This window comes from Nerophis ophidion, linkage group LG18 (genome assembly GCF_033978795.1).
Source record: "Nerophis ophidion isolate RoL-2023_Sa linkage group LG18, RoL_Noph_v1.0, whole genome shotgun sequence".
Classification (NCBI taxonomy): Eukaryota; Metazoa; Chordata; class Actinopteri; order Syngnathiformes; family Syngnathidae; genus Nerophis; species Nerophis ophidion.
Window position 1 is genome coordinate 43,152,846 of NC_084628.1, and position 17,500 is coordinate 43,170,345.

At 39.7% G+C, this 17,500-nt stretch overlaps 1 protein-coding gene across 4 annotated transcripts in view; it reads right to left on the minus strand.

Moving 5' to 3' along the window:
- The window catches only part of sipa1l3 (signal-induced proliferation-associated 1 like 3), a 213,458-nt gene extending 202,533 nt beyond the window's left edge, over positions 1-10,925 (minus strand). For all 4 annotated transcript variants that reach the window (XM_061878158.1, XM_061878159.1, XM_061878161.1 and 1 more), the window contains exon 1: positions 10,670-10,925. The gene's annotated coding sequence lies outside the window, so the exon portion shown is untranslated. The remainder of the gene's footprint in view (positions 1-10,669) is intronic.
- Between the last annotated feature and the right edge of the window lie 6,575 nt (positions 10,926-17,500).

Sequence of the window (17,500 nt, forward strand, 5' to 3'; positions counted from 1 at the left end):
CCGCCCACCCACCTGAGCCCCGACATTAACTGAGCAGTAAAAAGGCCTGAATGGTTGATTTATTCATTATTTTATTTTCAAATGTTTTAGCCTGTGGAAAAAGTTAATGTTGATATTTACCTCAGAGGGCTGCAAATACAAAAGAGGCATTCATTTTTTATTGAAATTTGATTTGATATGCCATTGATATTTTTTTAATTATTATTATTATTATTTGAAACTCAATTTTGCATGTCACTATAAATTTATATATACCTTGCTTGTTCAATATTCAATGAAAAACTTTTTGGGGTCCCTATTAAAAGGTTCATTTGTTCAACCTTAGCCCGCGGCTTTGTTCAGTTTTAAATTTTGGCCCACTCTGTATTTGAGTTTGACACCCCAGGCGTAAAAGGATAAAGGATATGACCAGTAACTCCCAACTGTTAATATTACCATTTTAAATGTAGGTTGTCGTAAAACATAAACACAATGGTAAATGGGTTATACTTCTATAGCGCTTTTTTACCTTTAAGGTACTCAAAAGCGCTTTGACACTGATGGCGGGAGCTGCCATGCAACCACGATGCATCCAGAGCAAGGGTGAAGTGTCTTGCTCAAGGACACAACAGACGCGACGAGGTCGGTAGAAGGTGGGGATCGAACCGGGAACTCTCCAGTTGCTGGCACGGCCACTCTCCCAATCGCGCCACGCCGTCCCCAGAGACAAATACAAAGGACATTTACGTCCTTTCCCATTGAGGAATGACATAACCCGATCTAAAAAGTTACATAAACACATTACTATGATGCACAATAAATAAATAGGCTGTGCTCAATTACAAAAAGAGTGATCCATCTATTTACGAACAACAGGAAGTGAATGTGTGTGATGTCACATAGCTCAGTACTTTTTGAGCACATTCAACACTGCCACGATAGTCATAACCATGATCATATTGGTCACGATATGGATTTTTCAAATTCCTAGAAAGGAGGAGTTAACAATGGAAGTCTTTAAGCTCATGTCTGAGATAACGCTGCAGTCTTACAGGCTCTGACGCACGCACGCACAACACAACTCTTAACTTGCAAGACTGATGATTATCAAACACAGACAATTCTTTCCTTGTTACATCCCATGTGTAAGTCAAATGAATGAATGAGTGAGTGAGGACACAAACACACGCACCACAGCTCAGAACTTGCAAACCTCCTGATGTTTATCAAAATTAGGGGTGGGCAAATTAATGCGTTAATTACGAGTTAACTCATCAATCCATTAACGCCGACAATTATTTTATGGCACATTTGCTTATGTTGTTTACATGCTTTTATTTTGTTAACGCCTTTTCTTAACAAGATGGCGTCGCCTGGCGTGGAGGGGCTCTTGGTAAAGATGGAACATTTGGCAAAAATACCGGACAATTCTGCAAATTTCCTGGCTGGCTTACAGCGTGGTCACTCCGGGATCACTTACGACCGCCAGACAATTCTGAATGTGGATAGATCGGACCGTTTTGGACTGAATGACGCTGGGTAGGGTAGTTCTTTTTTTCCCTGGCTCATAACATCACAATATAGTACCATGTATATGATGCCTTCAGTTTATCAAAGCACCAAGCAAAATTCCCATCATATCAATTCCTAGATATGGTCATAATTATTTTAAGTGCACTACGCAGAATAAACACAACATTATTAATATTGCTACTACGGATAATTTGATCCAAAATTCCCTAAAACAGCCCACTACCTATAATATAGGTTTTTTAAACATAAGATCCCTGATAAAAAAAATGTTTCTGCTGTTACCTCAGAAATTGCCTGTTCAGATGTTATGATTGTGGCTCAGAGATTTGTATGTAGATTATATTTATTTTCCATAACAAACAGGATAACTTAAATACCCTGGCAGTGGCAATAAGCTTAAATGTTTGTATTTACATTTTTGGAGTTGATTTTTCATCAAATATGCTATTTAACTGCTACTGTTTAACAAGGACTGATTTAAATTGTGTTTGCACAACAAATGTTTTGGCGCTTTTGTTCATGTGGGAGAATATTCCAATAAAGGTGCACTACACACTACTTTGGAATTCATTATTGGGCTTTGTGTATACAATGCAGTTAATCGCGATTAATCGGAGAAATAGTGCGATTAAATTCGATTAAATGTTTTAATCGTTGCCCAGCCCTAATCAAAATAGATAATTTTTTCCTTAGAAATTGTTATATCTCACATCTTAGTAAAATGAATGAATGAGTGAGTGAGGACACACACACACACACACACACACACACACACACACACACACACACTTGTCAGTTTGTACAATAACAATGATATTCTGTTGCTTCAATTATGCGTTTAATGAGTCAAACTAATAAAAATTGGTCATACCCAGACACGCAGGTGGGTAGTAACGCGCTACATTTACTCCGTTACATCTACTTAAGTAACTTTTGGGATAAATTGTACTTCTAAGAATAGTTTTAATGCAACATACTTTTACTTTAGTATATTTATAGAGAAGAAACGCTATTTTTACTCCGCTCCATTTATCTACATTCAGCTCGCTACTGATTTTTATCGATCTGTTAAAGGGGAACATTATCAGCAGACCTATGTAAGTGTCAATATATACCTTGATGTTGCAGAAAAAAAGACCATGTATTTTTCTAACCGATTTCCGAACTCTAAATGGGTGAATTTTGGCAAATTAAACGCCTTTCTGTCTATCGGTCTTTTAGCGTGACGTCACCGAAGTAACACACCCGCCATTTTAATTTTCACATTACAAACACCGGGTCTCAGCTCTGTTATTTTCCGTTTTTTCGACTATTTTTTGGAACCTTGGAGACATCATGCCTCGTGGGTGTGTTGTCGGAGGGTGTAACAACACTAACAGGGAGGGATTCAAGTTGCACCACTGGCAAGAAATCTGCCGCCAGACCCCCATTGAATGTACCAGAGTGTCTCCACATATGACCGGCGATGCTAAGACAGACATGGCACAGAGATGTATGGATAACCTGCAGATGCATTTGCAACCATTAAGGCAACGAAATCACAAATGTGAGTTTTGTTGATGTTGTTGACTTATGTGCTAATCAGGCATATTTGGTCACGGCATGACTGCCAGCTAATCAATGCTAACATGCTACGCTAATTGATGCTAACATGCTATTTACGCTATCTGTATGTACATTTGAAACTACATACCCACATTTAATGCGAAACAAACATTTACCAATCGACGGATTTAAGTTGCTCCAGTGTCACAAGATGCGAAAGTCCTGATCGTTTGGTCCGCACATTTTACCGGCGATGCTAATAAGGCAGCCATGCTATGGGTCACTTCATTAGGTACACCCACGCTTTGGCCGAATAGCGTCAATAGCTATTCGCTCAATAGCTTCAATTTCTTCTTCAATTTCGTTTTCGCTATCTGCCTCCATACGCCGACCATCTGTTTCAATACATGCGTAATCTGTTGAATCGCTTAAGCCGCTGAAATCCGAGTCTGAATCCGAGCTAATGTCGCTATATCTTGCTGTGGTAACCGCCATGTTGTTTGTATTGGCAGCACTGTGTGACGTCACAGGGAAATGGATAGTGGTTTCGAAGCTAGCGAAAAAAAGGCACTTTAAAGCTTTATTTAGGGATATTCCGGGACCGGTAAAATTTTGAAAAAAAATTCAAAAAATACAACAAGCCACTGGGAACTGATTTTTATTGTTTCTAACCCTTTTGAAATGGTGATAATGTTCCCCTTTAATGCACGCTTTGTTTGTTTTGGTTTGTCAGACAGAGCTTCAAAGTAGGATCTATCACATGCCTGCGTTTCACCAATCAAATGCAGTCACTGGTGACGCTTGACTCCGTTTCACCAATCAAACAGAGCCAGGCGGTCACATGATTATTATTTTTTTTATATATGTATAAACTTTTATTTATAAATTTCAACATATACAAACGGTTGAAAATAATAATCAAAGTAAGTACAAAAACAGTACAAAACAGTATAAAAACCGTACAAAACCGCGCCAGGAGGTTGTAAATTCAAAGTAACTAAAATGGAATGCAAAAAATATATATATATATATATAAAATAAACAAAGTGCAAAGCCATAGGCTCACTCAATCTCAGTAAATAACTTAAATTTGGAACAAAGCATCATCGTTTTCACAGCTTTTTGGTTGTTAGAGGTAGAGTGTTTTAATGTACAGTTCAAAATCTTTTTTAAAGGCACAAAAAACAGGATGGGTATTGAGAAATTTACATTTATGAATATAAAACTTAGCCAATAGTATAATGAGTTTGCAAAGGTCAAATTTATTTAAAAAAAATGTTATAATACAGTGTAAAACCAAATATACTGTATTTCCTTGAATTGCCGCAGGGCATGTAGTATGCACCTGCCTTGAATTACTGCCGAGTCAAACTCGCTTCCCAAAATAATTAGCGCATGCTTAGTATTACCGTCTGGTCAAACTCGTGACGTCACGAGAGACACTTCCCCTGTCATCATTTTCAAAATGGAGGAGGTTGATTTTAATACCGGTAATTTGAAATCGCATAAAGGGAAGAAGATTGAGAGCTATTCAGTAGGATTTAAGGTCCAAGCTTACATCAAACTGAAATTTTTACTGCATACCTTTGGTAAGCTCCGGAGTGAGAAGAGGTTTTAAAATAATTAGCGCATGCTTACTTTTACCGCATGCCTTTGATAAGCGCAGGAGTGAGAAGGGGTTTTAAAATAATTAGCGCATGCTTACTTTTACCGCATGCCTTTGATAAGCGCAGGAGTGAGAAGAGGTTTTAAATTAATTAGCGCCATGGCGGCAATTCAAGGAAATATGGTATACTATTTAATATATATTATTGTTTTAGTTGCTTAAGAGATATTCCTGGCTCTGAATTTGCTTGTTGCTATTTTTATTTTTTTGTGCATTATTTGTTGCCGTAATCATTAAAGGGGAACATTATCACAATTTCAAAAGGGTTAAAAACAATAAAAATCAGTTCCCAGTGGCCTGTTGTATTTTTTGAAGTTTTTTTCAAAATTTTACACCTCCCGGAATATCCCTAAAAAAAGCTTTAAAGTTCTTGATTTTCACTATTTGCGATGCGACTGTCCATTTCCCTGTGACGTCATACAGTGCTGCCAATACAAACAACATGGCGGTTACCACATTAGCTCAGATTCAGACTCGAATTTCAGCGGCTTAAGCGATTCAACAGATTACGCATGTATTGAAACAGATGGTCGGAGTACGGAGGCAGATAGCGAAAACGAAATTGAAGAAGAAATTGAAGCTATTGAGCGAATAGCTATTGACGCTATTCGGCCATAGCGTGGGTGTACCTAATGAAGTGGCCCATTGCATGGCTGCCTTATTAGCATCGCCGGTAAAATGTGCGGACCAAACGATCAGAACTTTCGCATCTTGTGACACTGGAGCAACTTAAATCCGTCGATTGGTAAGTGTTTGTTTCGCATTAAATGTGGGTATCTAGTTTCAAATGTACATACAGCTAGCGTAAATAGCATGTTAGCATCGATTAGCGTAGCATGTTAGCATCGATTAGCTGGCAGTCATGCCGCGACCAAATATGTCTGATTAGCACATAAATCAACAACATCAACAAAACTCACCTTTGTGATTTCGTTGACTATCGTTGCAAATGCATCTGCAGGTTATCCATACATCTCTGTGCCATGTCTGTCTTAGCATCGCCGGTCAAATGTGGAGACACTCTGGCACATTCAACGGGGGTCTGGCGGCAGATTTCTTGCCAGTGGTGCAACTTGAATCCCTCCCTGTTAGTGTTGTTACACCCTCCGACAACACACCCACGAGGCATGATGTCTCCAAGGTCCCAAAAAATAGTCGAAAAAAACGGAAAATAACAGAACTGAGACCCGGTGTTTGTAATGTGAAAATGAAAATGGCGACTGTATTACCTCGGTGATGTCACGTTCTGACGTCATCGCCACAGACCGATAAACAGAAAGGCGTTTAATTCGCCAAAATTCACCCATTTAGAGTTCGGAATTCGGTTAAAAAAATACATGGTCTTTTTTCTGCAACATCAAGGTATATATTGACGCTTACATAGGTCTGCTGATAATGTTCCCCTTTAAACAAACAGGTTACTCATCAGTTACTCAGTACTTGAGTAGTTTTTTCACAACAAACTTTTTACTTTGACTCAAGTAAATATTTGGGTGACTACTCCTTACTTTTACTTGAGTAATACATCTCTAAAGTAACAGTACTCTTACTTGAGTACAACTTCAGGCTTCTCTACCCACCTCTGCCCAGACAGCATGAAGTGCCCGGAACTATAAATATGCATACATGGTTTCCGTGGAGTGGTGTCCAAACGTTTTCCACTGAGGACTGCACACAGAAAAATTACACCTTTTGGGCGGCATTTTGATATTTTTCAAAATAGAATATTTTAAAAGAGGGCTTAGTGCGTCTGCCTCACAATACGAAGGTCCTGAGTAGTCCTGAGTTCAATCCCATGTTCGGGATCTTTCTGTGTGGAGTTTGCATGTTCTCCCCGTGACTGCGTGGGTTCCCTCCGGGTACTCTGGCTTCCTCCCACCTCCAAAGACATGCACCTGGGGATAAGCCCCTCCCACCTCCAAAGACATGCACCTGGAGATAGGCCCCTCCCACCTCCAAAGACATGCACCTGGGGATAGGCCCCTCCCACCTCCAAAGACATGCACCTGGGGATAGGCCCCTCCCACCTCCAAAGACATGCACCTGGGGATAGGTTGATTGGCAACACTAAATTGGCCCTAGTGTGTGAATGTGAGTGTGAATGTTGTCTGTCTATCTGTGTTGATGAGGTGGCGACTTGTCCATGGTGTAACCCGCCTTTCGCCCGAATGCAACTGACATAGGCTCCAGCACCCCACCGCAAGCCCAAAAAGGGATAAGCGGTAGAAAAATGGATCGATAAATGTTCAAAGGTAACTAATCCGGTGTTTTTTTGTTAAGCATAGGGCCAGGGCTGCAAACACTCACCCACTAGAGCAGTGTTTTTCAACCTTTTTTGAGCCAAGGCACATTTTTTGCGTTGAAAAAAATGCGGAGGCACACCACCAGCAAAAATCATTAAAAAACGAAACTCAGTTGACAGTAAAAAGTGGTTGTCGCAATTGTTGGATATGACTTTAAAGCATAAGCAAGCATGCATGACTATAGCTCTTGTCTCAAAGTAGGTGTACTGTCACATCACACCCTGACTTATTTGCACTGTTTTCCTGCGTGTAGTCTTTTACTTCTTGTCTTTTGCTCCTATTTTGGTAGCTTTTTCTCTTTTTTTTGGTATTTTCCTTTAGCAGTTTCATATATTACTTTGAGCGATATTTCCTGCATTTACTTTGTTTTAGCAATCAAGATTATTTCAGTTGTTTTTATCTGTCTTTGTGGGGACATTGTTGATTGTCACGTCATGTTGGGATGTACATTGTCTTTGCTCCACAGTAAGTCTTTGCTGTCGTCCAGCATTCTGTTTTTGTTTACTTTGTAGCCAGTTCAGTTTGTTTTGTTCTGCCATAGCTTTCCCTAAGCTTCAATGCATTTTCTTAGGAGCACTCACTTTTTGTGTATTTTTGGTCTAAGCATCAGACACCTTTTTACCTGCACGCTGCATTTTACTAACGATATAAACCAAAATTTTCTGTCCATATATAACATACTCCAGCTCATAAACTTACAATGAAGCATACTTTTATTTCGTGAAAGTAGAATTTTGCGAACATATTTGACGCACTCTGCTTCATTCCTGCAGGCTTTGGTGACTGGTGGGCTGTCTAACACGCACCCAACTGCGAAATAAACATTAAAAGAATTACAGAGAACGACCAAAAAAAACAACGTATTTCCCTCATTTTGACAAAATCTTAATTAGCTTTTGACCAACAATCACGGAGAAATTGTGAGTATGGTGTGTAGTACGTCAACTCTGCTAGCTGCTTCCAATGTATTTGGAACCACTGTATTATCACTGATTATGTATTATGAACTAAAATGGGGGTGTATTAGTGCCCAAGGCATGGGCAACTTACACATCTGTGAAGGCACCATTAATGTTGAAAGGTACATACAGCTTTTGGAACAACATTTGTTGCCATCCAAGCAATGTGATCATGGACGCCCCTGCTTATTTCAGCAAGACAATGCCAAGCCACGCGTCACAACAGCGTGGCTTCATAGTAAAAGAGTGCGGGTACTAGGCTGGACTGCCTATAGTCCAGACCTGTTTCCCGTTGAAAATGTGTGGTGCAATATGAAGCATAGAAAAGCACAACGGCGACCCCGGACTGTTAAACAACTTAATGTGTACATCAAGCAAGAATGGGAAAGAATTCCACCGGAAAAGCTTCAAAAATGTGTCGCCTCAGTTCCCAAACGTTTACGGAGTGTTGTTAAAAGGAAAGGCCATGTAACACAGTGGTAAAAATGCCCGTGACAACTTTTTTGCAATGTGTTGCTGCCATTAAAATCTGAGCTAATGATTATTCGCCCAAAAAAAATGACGTTTCCCAGTTCGAACATTAAATATCTCGTCTTTGCAGTCTATATATATATATATACATATATATATATATATATATATATATATATATATATATTAGGGAGGCACGAAATGAAAATTTGTGGCCGAAGCCAAAGCCGAATAAAATTTAAACGCTTGGCTGAAGGCCGAATACCGAATAATGAATGCAGTTTTTCACAATTTATTTAATATTGCATGAATAGCCTAGAATAAATATTTAGACATGTTTTTCAAATAAAGTAATATTTTATTGAATATTGACATTTTTTTAATATTCCAGTTGCCTTTGCTTTTCAAAAAAAGCCCAAAGTTTTTCATTTGTATTAGGCCTTCAAACAAAACATGCATTCCAAAACAAAATAAAGTGCATTAAAGTGGATAAACTCACAAAAAATGAATTATTGTCCTTTTGGCAAAAGTCTGCTTAGCCACAGTAGATATGCTAATAATGTAAACAGAAGGCTCAAGTAAATCTCAATTAAGTGTGTGCTTGTAACCTCATACACTTATACAGGTAGCCTACACAACAGGCTAATAATGTAAACAGAGGCCCCACTAAATCTCAATAAGTGTGCTTGTAACCTCATACACTTATACAGGTACACAACATATCCCAACGTCACTGCACGTTGGTTAATTGCGTCACCGCGTCAAAAAATTGCGTCACACGCCACTATTCGGCCTTGTTTTTAACTCATTCCACCGAAGGCCGAATGTGGCTTTTTTTGCCATATTCGGCCGAATATATTCGGTTACTGATTAATCGGTGCATCCCTAATGTATATATATATATATATATATATATATATATATATATATATATATATATATATATATATATATATATACATATATACACACACACTTTTGGATTTAGTCACACTCCATTCTCTAGTTTACTATATCATAGTTTTGTTTTATATATATATATATATATATATATATATATATATATATATATACACACACACATATATATATATATATATACACACACACATACATACATACATATATATATATATATATATATATATATATATATATATATATATATATATATATATATATATATATATATATATATACACACACACTTTTGGATTTAGTCACACTCCATTCTCTAGTTTACTATATCATAGTTTTGTTTCATACACATACATACATATCTATATATACATATATATATATACTGTACATACATGCATATATTCACATATATATATAAATATATATATATATACACATACATATATATACATACATATATATATATTCATGCATACACATATACATATACATATATATACACATACATTCATATATATAATAAAACATAGATCTAGATAAGCTTTTAAACCATAATCAACCATGCATCAATATAGCTCTTGTCTCAAAGTAGGTGTACTGTGAATTGATTAACATGGACCCCAACTTAAACAAGTTGAAAAACTTATTGGGGTGTTACCATTTAGTGGTCATTTGTACTGTACTGTGCAATCTACTAATAAAAGTTTCAATCAGTCTTCCACAAGACATCCAGGTTACATTTGTTGTCAACACACTTCCACAAAGTATGTGAATGAACAAGAGAGGAGCCAAAACATTTCCCAAACCAAAGACAACTACTCGGCATGCAAGACTCGTCCAGGAAGGGCCAGCTGGACCCCCAAAACAAAGCCCCCATTGTCTGGATTTGCTACTTTTTACCATTCCACTTTCCAGGTGTTGCAAAAACAAAAAACTACAAATGTGAATATAAATAAATATATATATATATACATATATTTATGTATACATGTAGTGTGCCGCTGCGCATGCGTACAACGTCCTCACGGAGCATGATGTCTGTGTGATATCGTGGTAGTTCCTAAAAGTAGCCGACACGTTAACCTTCAAAGTGCCTAATTCGGATCAAAGTGGCCAGAATATAGTGTGGAAACATCTAAAAGTGGAACATTTGAAGGCGGTTTTGAGTGAAGTTGGACGCTACCCCCCCCCCCCCCCCCCCTTTCGTGTTTGCCTAGCTCCTTAATACAAGCGCGTCACTTTCAAAAATAGCTGGCTAAAAACATGTTGAAGACAAATAAAGGAGCGCTTACCTTTTATAAAGACGATGTCTTTCAAACGTACTCCCGGCGCATGGTGAAAAGCCTCCGGTTCGGCCGACACTGGACCGGCTGTTTAGTGTTCGGAGGCAGAAGCTGCCAACAATGCTCAACCGATACCACTACTCCTGGGCCCTTCGCGAGCGATCCGCCTCTTAAAGATCGCTCTTTCCTGTAAAGCAGAGGTAGGGAACCAATGGCTCTAGATCAGGGGTCACCAACATTCTTTGAAACCAAGAGCTACTTCTTGGGTACTGATTAATGCGAAGGGCTACCAGTTGGATACACACTTAAATAAATTGGGACATGCTCTCCCTGAGAGAGCATGAGGAGGTTGAAGTGGGCGGGGGGTGTATATTGTAGCATCCTGGAAGAGTTAGTGCAGCTAGGTATTTGTCCTGTTCTGTTTATGTTGTGTTACGGTGCGGATGTTCTCCCGAAATGTGTTTGTCATTCTTGTTTGGCGTGGGTTCACAGTGTGGCGCATATTTGTAACAGTGTTAAAGTTGTTTATACGGCCACCTTCAGTGTGACCTGTATGGCTGTTGACCAAGTATGCCGTGCATTCACTTGTGTGTGTGAAAAGCCGTAGATATTATGTGAGTGGGCCGGCACGCGTTATTGGCACTCTGGACTTCTCTCTACATCTGTGTCCAAAGTGCGGCCCGGGGGCCATTTGCGGCCCGCAGCTAATCGTTTACCGGCCCGCCACACATTCTGCAAAAATTGCAAAATTGATAGTATTGCAAAAATAAAAATATAAACATTTTAAAAAAGTGGAATGAGGTGAAATCTAATAAGAAAAAGTGGCAATGTTGACACAAAGCTGCCATGCAGGCAGTGTTTTTTAACCTTTTGTCTTTATTTTCTTTTTTTTCCATTGCTCAAAAAAAAAGGACAAAAAATCTATGTTATAATGAATTATTACTTAAAAAGTATCACTTTAAAATGTTTTATGTGGAAAAAATATTGCATATGTTGTGGGGTTGCCATATAAAAACATCAAAGTTTTGACAAAAGAGCATAAAACCAACAAAATAATAGTTCAAACTTAAAATCGACAGATATATCGGAAGTTGATCTTGAAATTTAAGTGTTAAAAGAAAAAAAAAATTGCATCACTTTTTGAGTGGGGAACATTTCGGATCTCAAATGTATTTAGTAGGATTTTATTTAACTTTTCACTGTGATTACTGAAAAATATTAAATAATTAAAATCAATGTTGTCCTGCATTATTGATCTTTGAGGCTTTAATTGCTAAATAAAGAAACTCTCCTGAAGGAATCAATAAAGTACTATTTATCTATCTAAATACTGCATATTTCAGTTTTACTATAAAAACAAAGTTGTCTTTGACAGAAAAGGCATAAAACCTGATTTGTTTTACTTTATATCAACCTCAAGTTGATATAGAGATTTACTGTAAGCATTAGATAAATAATAACAATAACAATTTGACTTATGTTTAACCTTTTAGTGACTGAGACGCTCTATGCTCCCCAGGAGCCATAAGGATTAAAAAAAAAAAATCCATATATTTTGTTATGGTTTGAAAATGAAAAATATCCCCTGTGGAAAAAGTTTGGACACCCCTGGTGTACAAAGTGGCGTTTGAAAACGTTATAAATGTTACTTTTTGAAACTGATAATTTCCGATATTACATTTTAATGCATTTATCGGCTGATAATATCGTCAATCCAATATTATCGGTCATCCCTTGGTCTTACATAGAAATGCACACATTTAGTTGTATTTAGTGTTAAAAATATAATTAACTTTGACGGAAATACTTTTTAAAATATTTGGCTTCCATGGCCTGCGATCTGGTGGCGACTTGTCCAGGGTGTACACCGCCTTCCGCCCGATTGTAGCTGAGATAGGCACCAGCGACCCCAAAGTAGAATAAGCGGTAGAAAACGAATGAATGGATGGACTTCCATGGCTCTGTTAGCCAAAAAGGTTCCCGACCCCTGATGTAAAGGAAAGACACTACAACGTTTTTTTTTCTTTCTCTTTCATTTTGTTTTATTGGCAGTTTCCAGCCATGACTTAAAATGTGCATCACCGCCCGGCGCCGACTACACCACAGGTGTCAAACTCCTATATGAGATCCGAGCCAAAACAAACGGCTCTCCGAAAAGAGCTGAAATGCCCATCACGAGAAACCAAGGCGGAGGAGCTGCGGCCGCTCCCTAACGCGCATGCGCAGCTCAGCCCACTGACCAGGGGCAGCACTAATAAGTTGCGAGTGTGGCGTGGACAGCAAATGACCATCTGTAAACATAACTGCAAAATACACACTGCCTGTTTGCATCTTCCACGCTGCTTCGCGGCCGAATCCAATGTATCTTTGCACGTTTCTCGACTAGTATCGGTTTTCAGGCATTAATGGCGCCATTGACTAGTAATTGGGCATTGCAGAGACGCTTAATGAATGCATCATTCTGAATGATTCTTTCACCTGCTGGTGAATGTCAGCCAACAGCGCCGCCTTCTGGTTGTTGGAAATGCTGTTTGCTCTTTGCAATGAAATAAATAATTTCATCCCCTGCTGAACATGCAAATGTTTCCATACAAACCACACAATTGTTTACATTTGTTATGTAAACCTTATTATACGTCACATGTTATCATTCAAACAATAATATTACACATTTTGAAATGTGTAATATCAAGCCTGTAATCGAATTAAAGCATGAAACGACCTTTAGTCCAGATCCATCTTTTTCCGCTTATCTGAGGTCGGGTCGCGGCGGCAGCAGCCTAAGCAGAGAAGCCCAGACTTCCTTCTCCCCGGCCATTTCGTCCAGCTCCTCCTGGGGGTGTTCCCAGGCCAGCCGGGAGACATCAATCAATCAATCAATCAACCAATCAATCAATCAATGTTTATTTATATAGCCCCAAATCACAAATGTCTCAAAGGACTGCACAAGTCATTACGACTACGACATCCTCGGAAGAACCCACAAAAGGGCAAGGAAAACTCACACCCAGTGGGACGCCAGTGACAATGCTGACTATGAGAAACCTTGGAGAGGACCTCAGATGTGGGCAACCCCCGCCCCCTCTAGGGGACCGAAAGCAATGGATGTCGAGCGGGTCTAACATGATACTGTGAAAGTTCAATCCATAGTGGCTCCAACACAGCTGCGAGAGTCCAGTTCAAAGCGGATCCAAGACAGCAGCGAGGGTCCCGTCCACAGGAAACCATCTCAAGCGGAGGCGGATCAGCAGCGCAGAGATGTCTCCAGCCGATACACAGGCAAGCAGTACATGGCCACCGGATCGGACCGGACCCCCTCCACAAGGGAGGGGGGGGGGGGCATAGGAGAAAAAAAGAAAAGAAGCGGCAGATCAACTGGTCTAAAAAGGAGGTCTATTTAAAGGCTAGAGTATACATATGAGTTTCTACTGAGGTAGCATCTCGAACTGTTACCGGGAGGGCATTCCAGAGTACTGGAGCCCGAACGGACATAGTCTTCCCAACGTGTCCTGGGTCTTCCCCGTGGCCTCCTACCGGTTGGACGTGCCTAGGGAGGTGTTTGGGTGGCATCCTGACCAAATGCCCGAACCACCTCATCTGAGCTCCTCCCGGAGGACAGAGATTCTCGCCCTATCTCTGTCAGGTTGAGTTTGTGACGAACCCCAAGATGCAGGCAGGCATAGTGCAGGTAAACATGATTTAATTTAACACTAAAACAAGAACAAACAAAAGGGTACAAACAAAAGGCGTGCACAAGGCGGAGAACAAACTTGGCTATGAACAAAAACCAGCACAAAGGCTAACTGTGGACTAGAAACAAAAACACTTACTGTGACACGAAGGAACTACGACATGAGCAGAGTGAACAGAAGTAGACGCAGCTACAAGGATTGGTGACATTGACAGGTAGTGGTGACAATAATCCAGCACAGACTGGATGGGAAAGTAGGTTCGAATAGTACCTGGCTGATTGACACCAGGTGTGGCCAGGTGCCAATCAGCCACAGCTGGGGAGACACAGCACTCAGGGAACAAACAGGAAATGGAACCAGAATAAGAGTGCTGACAGGAACTAAAGACAGGAAACAAAGACAAATGCTGAGGAAAAACGAAAACATAGCCAAACTGTTAGGGACAAGCCTGACAATCTCTAAGGGAGAACCCTGACACCCGGCGGAGGAATCTTATTGTACCCGTGATCTTGTCCTTTTGGTCATGACCCAAAGCTTATGATCATAGGTGAGGATGGGAACATAAATCACCGGTAAATTGAGAGCTTTGCCTTCCGGCTCAGCTCCTTCTTCACCACAACAGATCGATACAGCGTCCGCATCTCACCATCCACTCTTCCCTCACTCCTGAACAAGACTCTGAGGTACTTGAACTCCTCCACTTGGGGCAGGGTCTCCTCCCCAAACCGGAGATGGCACTCCACCCTTTTCCGGGCGAAAACCATGGACTCGGACTTGGCGGTGCTGATTCTCATCCTGGTCGCGAACTGATCCAGTGAGAGCTGAAGATCCTGACCACATCATCTGCAAAAAGCAGAGACCTAATCCTGAAGCCAACAAACCGGATCCCCTCAACGCCCTGACTGCGCCTAGAAATTCTGTCCATAAAAGTTATGAACAGAGTCGGTGAAAACGTGTCCGACTTACCGCCGGCATTGTAGACCTAAACTCTGACACTGATCATACAGGGAGCCGACCGCCACGATCAGACAGTCCGATACCCCATACTCTCTGAGCACTCCCCACAGGACTTCCCGAGGGACACGGTCCAATGCCTTCTCCAAGTCTGCAACGCACATGTAGACTGGTTGGGCAAACTCCCATGCACCCTCAAGAACCCTGCCCAGAGTATAGAGCTGGTCCACAGTTCCACGACCAGGACGAAAACCACACTGTTCCTCCTGAATCCGAGGTTGGACTATCCGGCGTAGCCTCCTCTCCAGTACACCTGAATAAACCTCACCTGGAAGGCTGAGGACCTTTAATTTGGTATCAAATCAAAGGTCGCAAATGCATCATTATTTTTTTTAATCAGTATTATTGTAAGAATGTCCTCAAATAAACCAGCAAAAAAACACTAAAGAAAGGTTATTATTTATGACCCAGGACTGGGAAAGCCTCGGGTTCCCCCGGGAAGAGCTGGGCTTCCCTGCTTAGGCTGCTGCCCCCACGTCCCGACCTCAGATTGTTAGAACAATTATGCATATATTAATATGATAACTTTATGCTCAAGGGCTGTTAATATAAATTATTGTCGATTGTACTGAAGTGGTGATTTTGCATCTATGCAAGCTGGCAGTCCAAAAGATTGCCAGTTGTCTTTATCGGTGTTGTGTCCAGAATCGGCCTGCTGACAGAGCAGAGACAAGGTGATATGACCTGCATCAACTTACTTTAATTTATTCTATAATCATATATAGTGTCTAAGTGGAGTTGTCGAGAGTACCCCCTTCAGTGACGTAATAGGGACCTCCCTAATAAATAGAGGAGGCGCCCGGGCTTGACTTTTAGAACGTAGTTTGGATCTGCAACTAGAATACAGCCACACGTGTCTCCTCATAAGCTAAATTGAACTCTGTCTCTGCATGATTCCTTGCTTCTGGTCTGTTTCATAGATGTCATCAGTGTTTGAACCTGACAGGATAAACTGAAGAAGATGGATTGATGGATTTATGACTGATTTAGCGACTGATTGTAGGGGATTGATCCAATTAATTTGTCCATATTTTTCAGCCTTACCAAAACGTCTGAATGACTCGGACAAAGGTTGGGAGAATGTCATGAAAACTTGAGAAATGCTGAATAATGACCACATAAAGAACCATGTCCCCTCTATCAAAGATGGAGCTGGAATTATAGGACCACGGTGCTCTATACTGCATTATTGCTTATTTTGGAGCCCTAACTTCCCTGAGGAAACAAGCCAATTGGAATCAATAAAATTCCATCTAATCGACAGTAATGTAATCTAATCTGAATCTAAACCCCTGCTATACTGTGTTGTTACACGCTTTAGACACCAGAGGTCAGTATTTAGCTAAAATCCAAAATATCCATCATTGCACTGTATATTGTTTTCAAAAATAATAAAAAAAATGTCTATTTTTGTGTGATAATACAAATTGTTATGTTGACTAAAACATATCAGACAATAACAAACCACAAAGTCAGTTTTACATTTCAAAAAGTTTGTCACTGACAGTCTTTATATACACTAACCAAAAACAAATAGCAAAAGCAACACGTTATGACAGGGGTCAGCAACCTTTTTGAAAGCAAGAGCTACTTCTTGGGTACTGATTAATGCCAAGGGCTACCAGTTTGATACACACTTCAATAAATTGCCAGAAATAGCCAATTTGCTCAATTTACCTTTAATAAATATATATATATATGGGTATTTCTGTCTGTCATTCCGTCGTACATTTTTTTTCCTTTTACGGAAGGTTTTTTTGTGGAGAATAAATGAAGAAAAAAACACTTCATTGAATGGTTTAAAAGAGGTGAAAACACGAAAAAAATGATAATTAAATCTTGAAACACAGTTTATCTTCAATTTCGACTCTTTAAAATTATATATATATATATATATGTATATATATACACACACATACAGACATGTCTTATTTTTCCCTTTATATATCATGTAGCATCATAATAATTCCTTCAATATCCCCCCCCAAAAAAACGGATTAACTGGCTGGAATATAAAGACAATATAACATACATCCATAAATTCATGCATCATGTCTTTTTAGTTTTTCGGACTACAATGTGCAATAATGTTACATGTGTATATGTATTTATATGCATGTGTGTGGATATATAT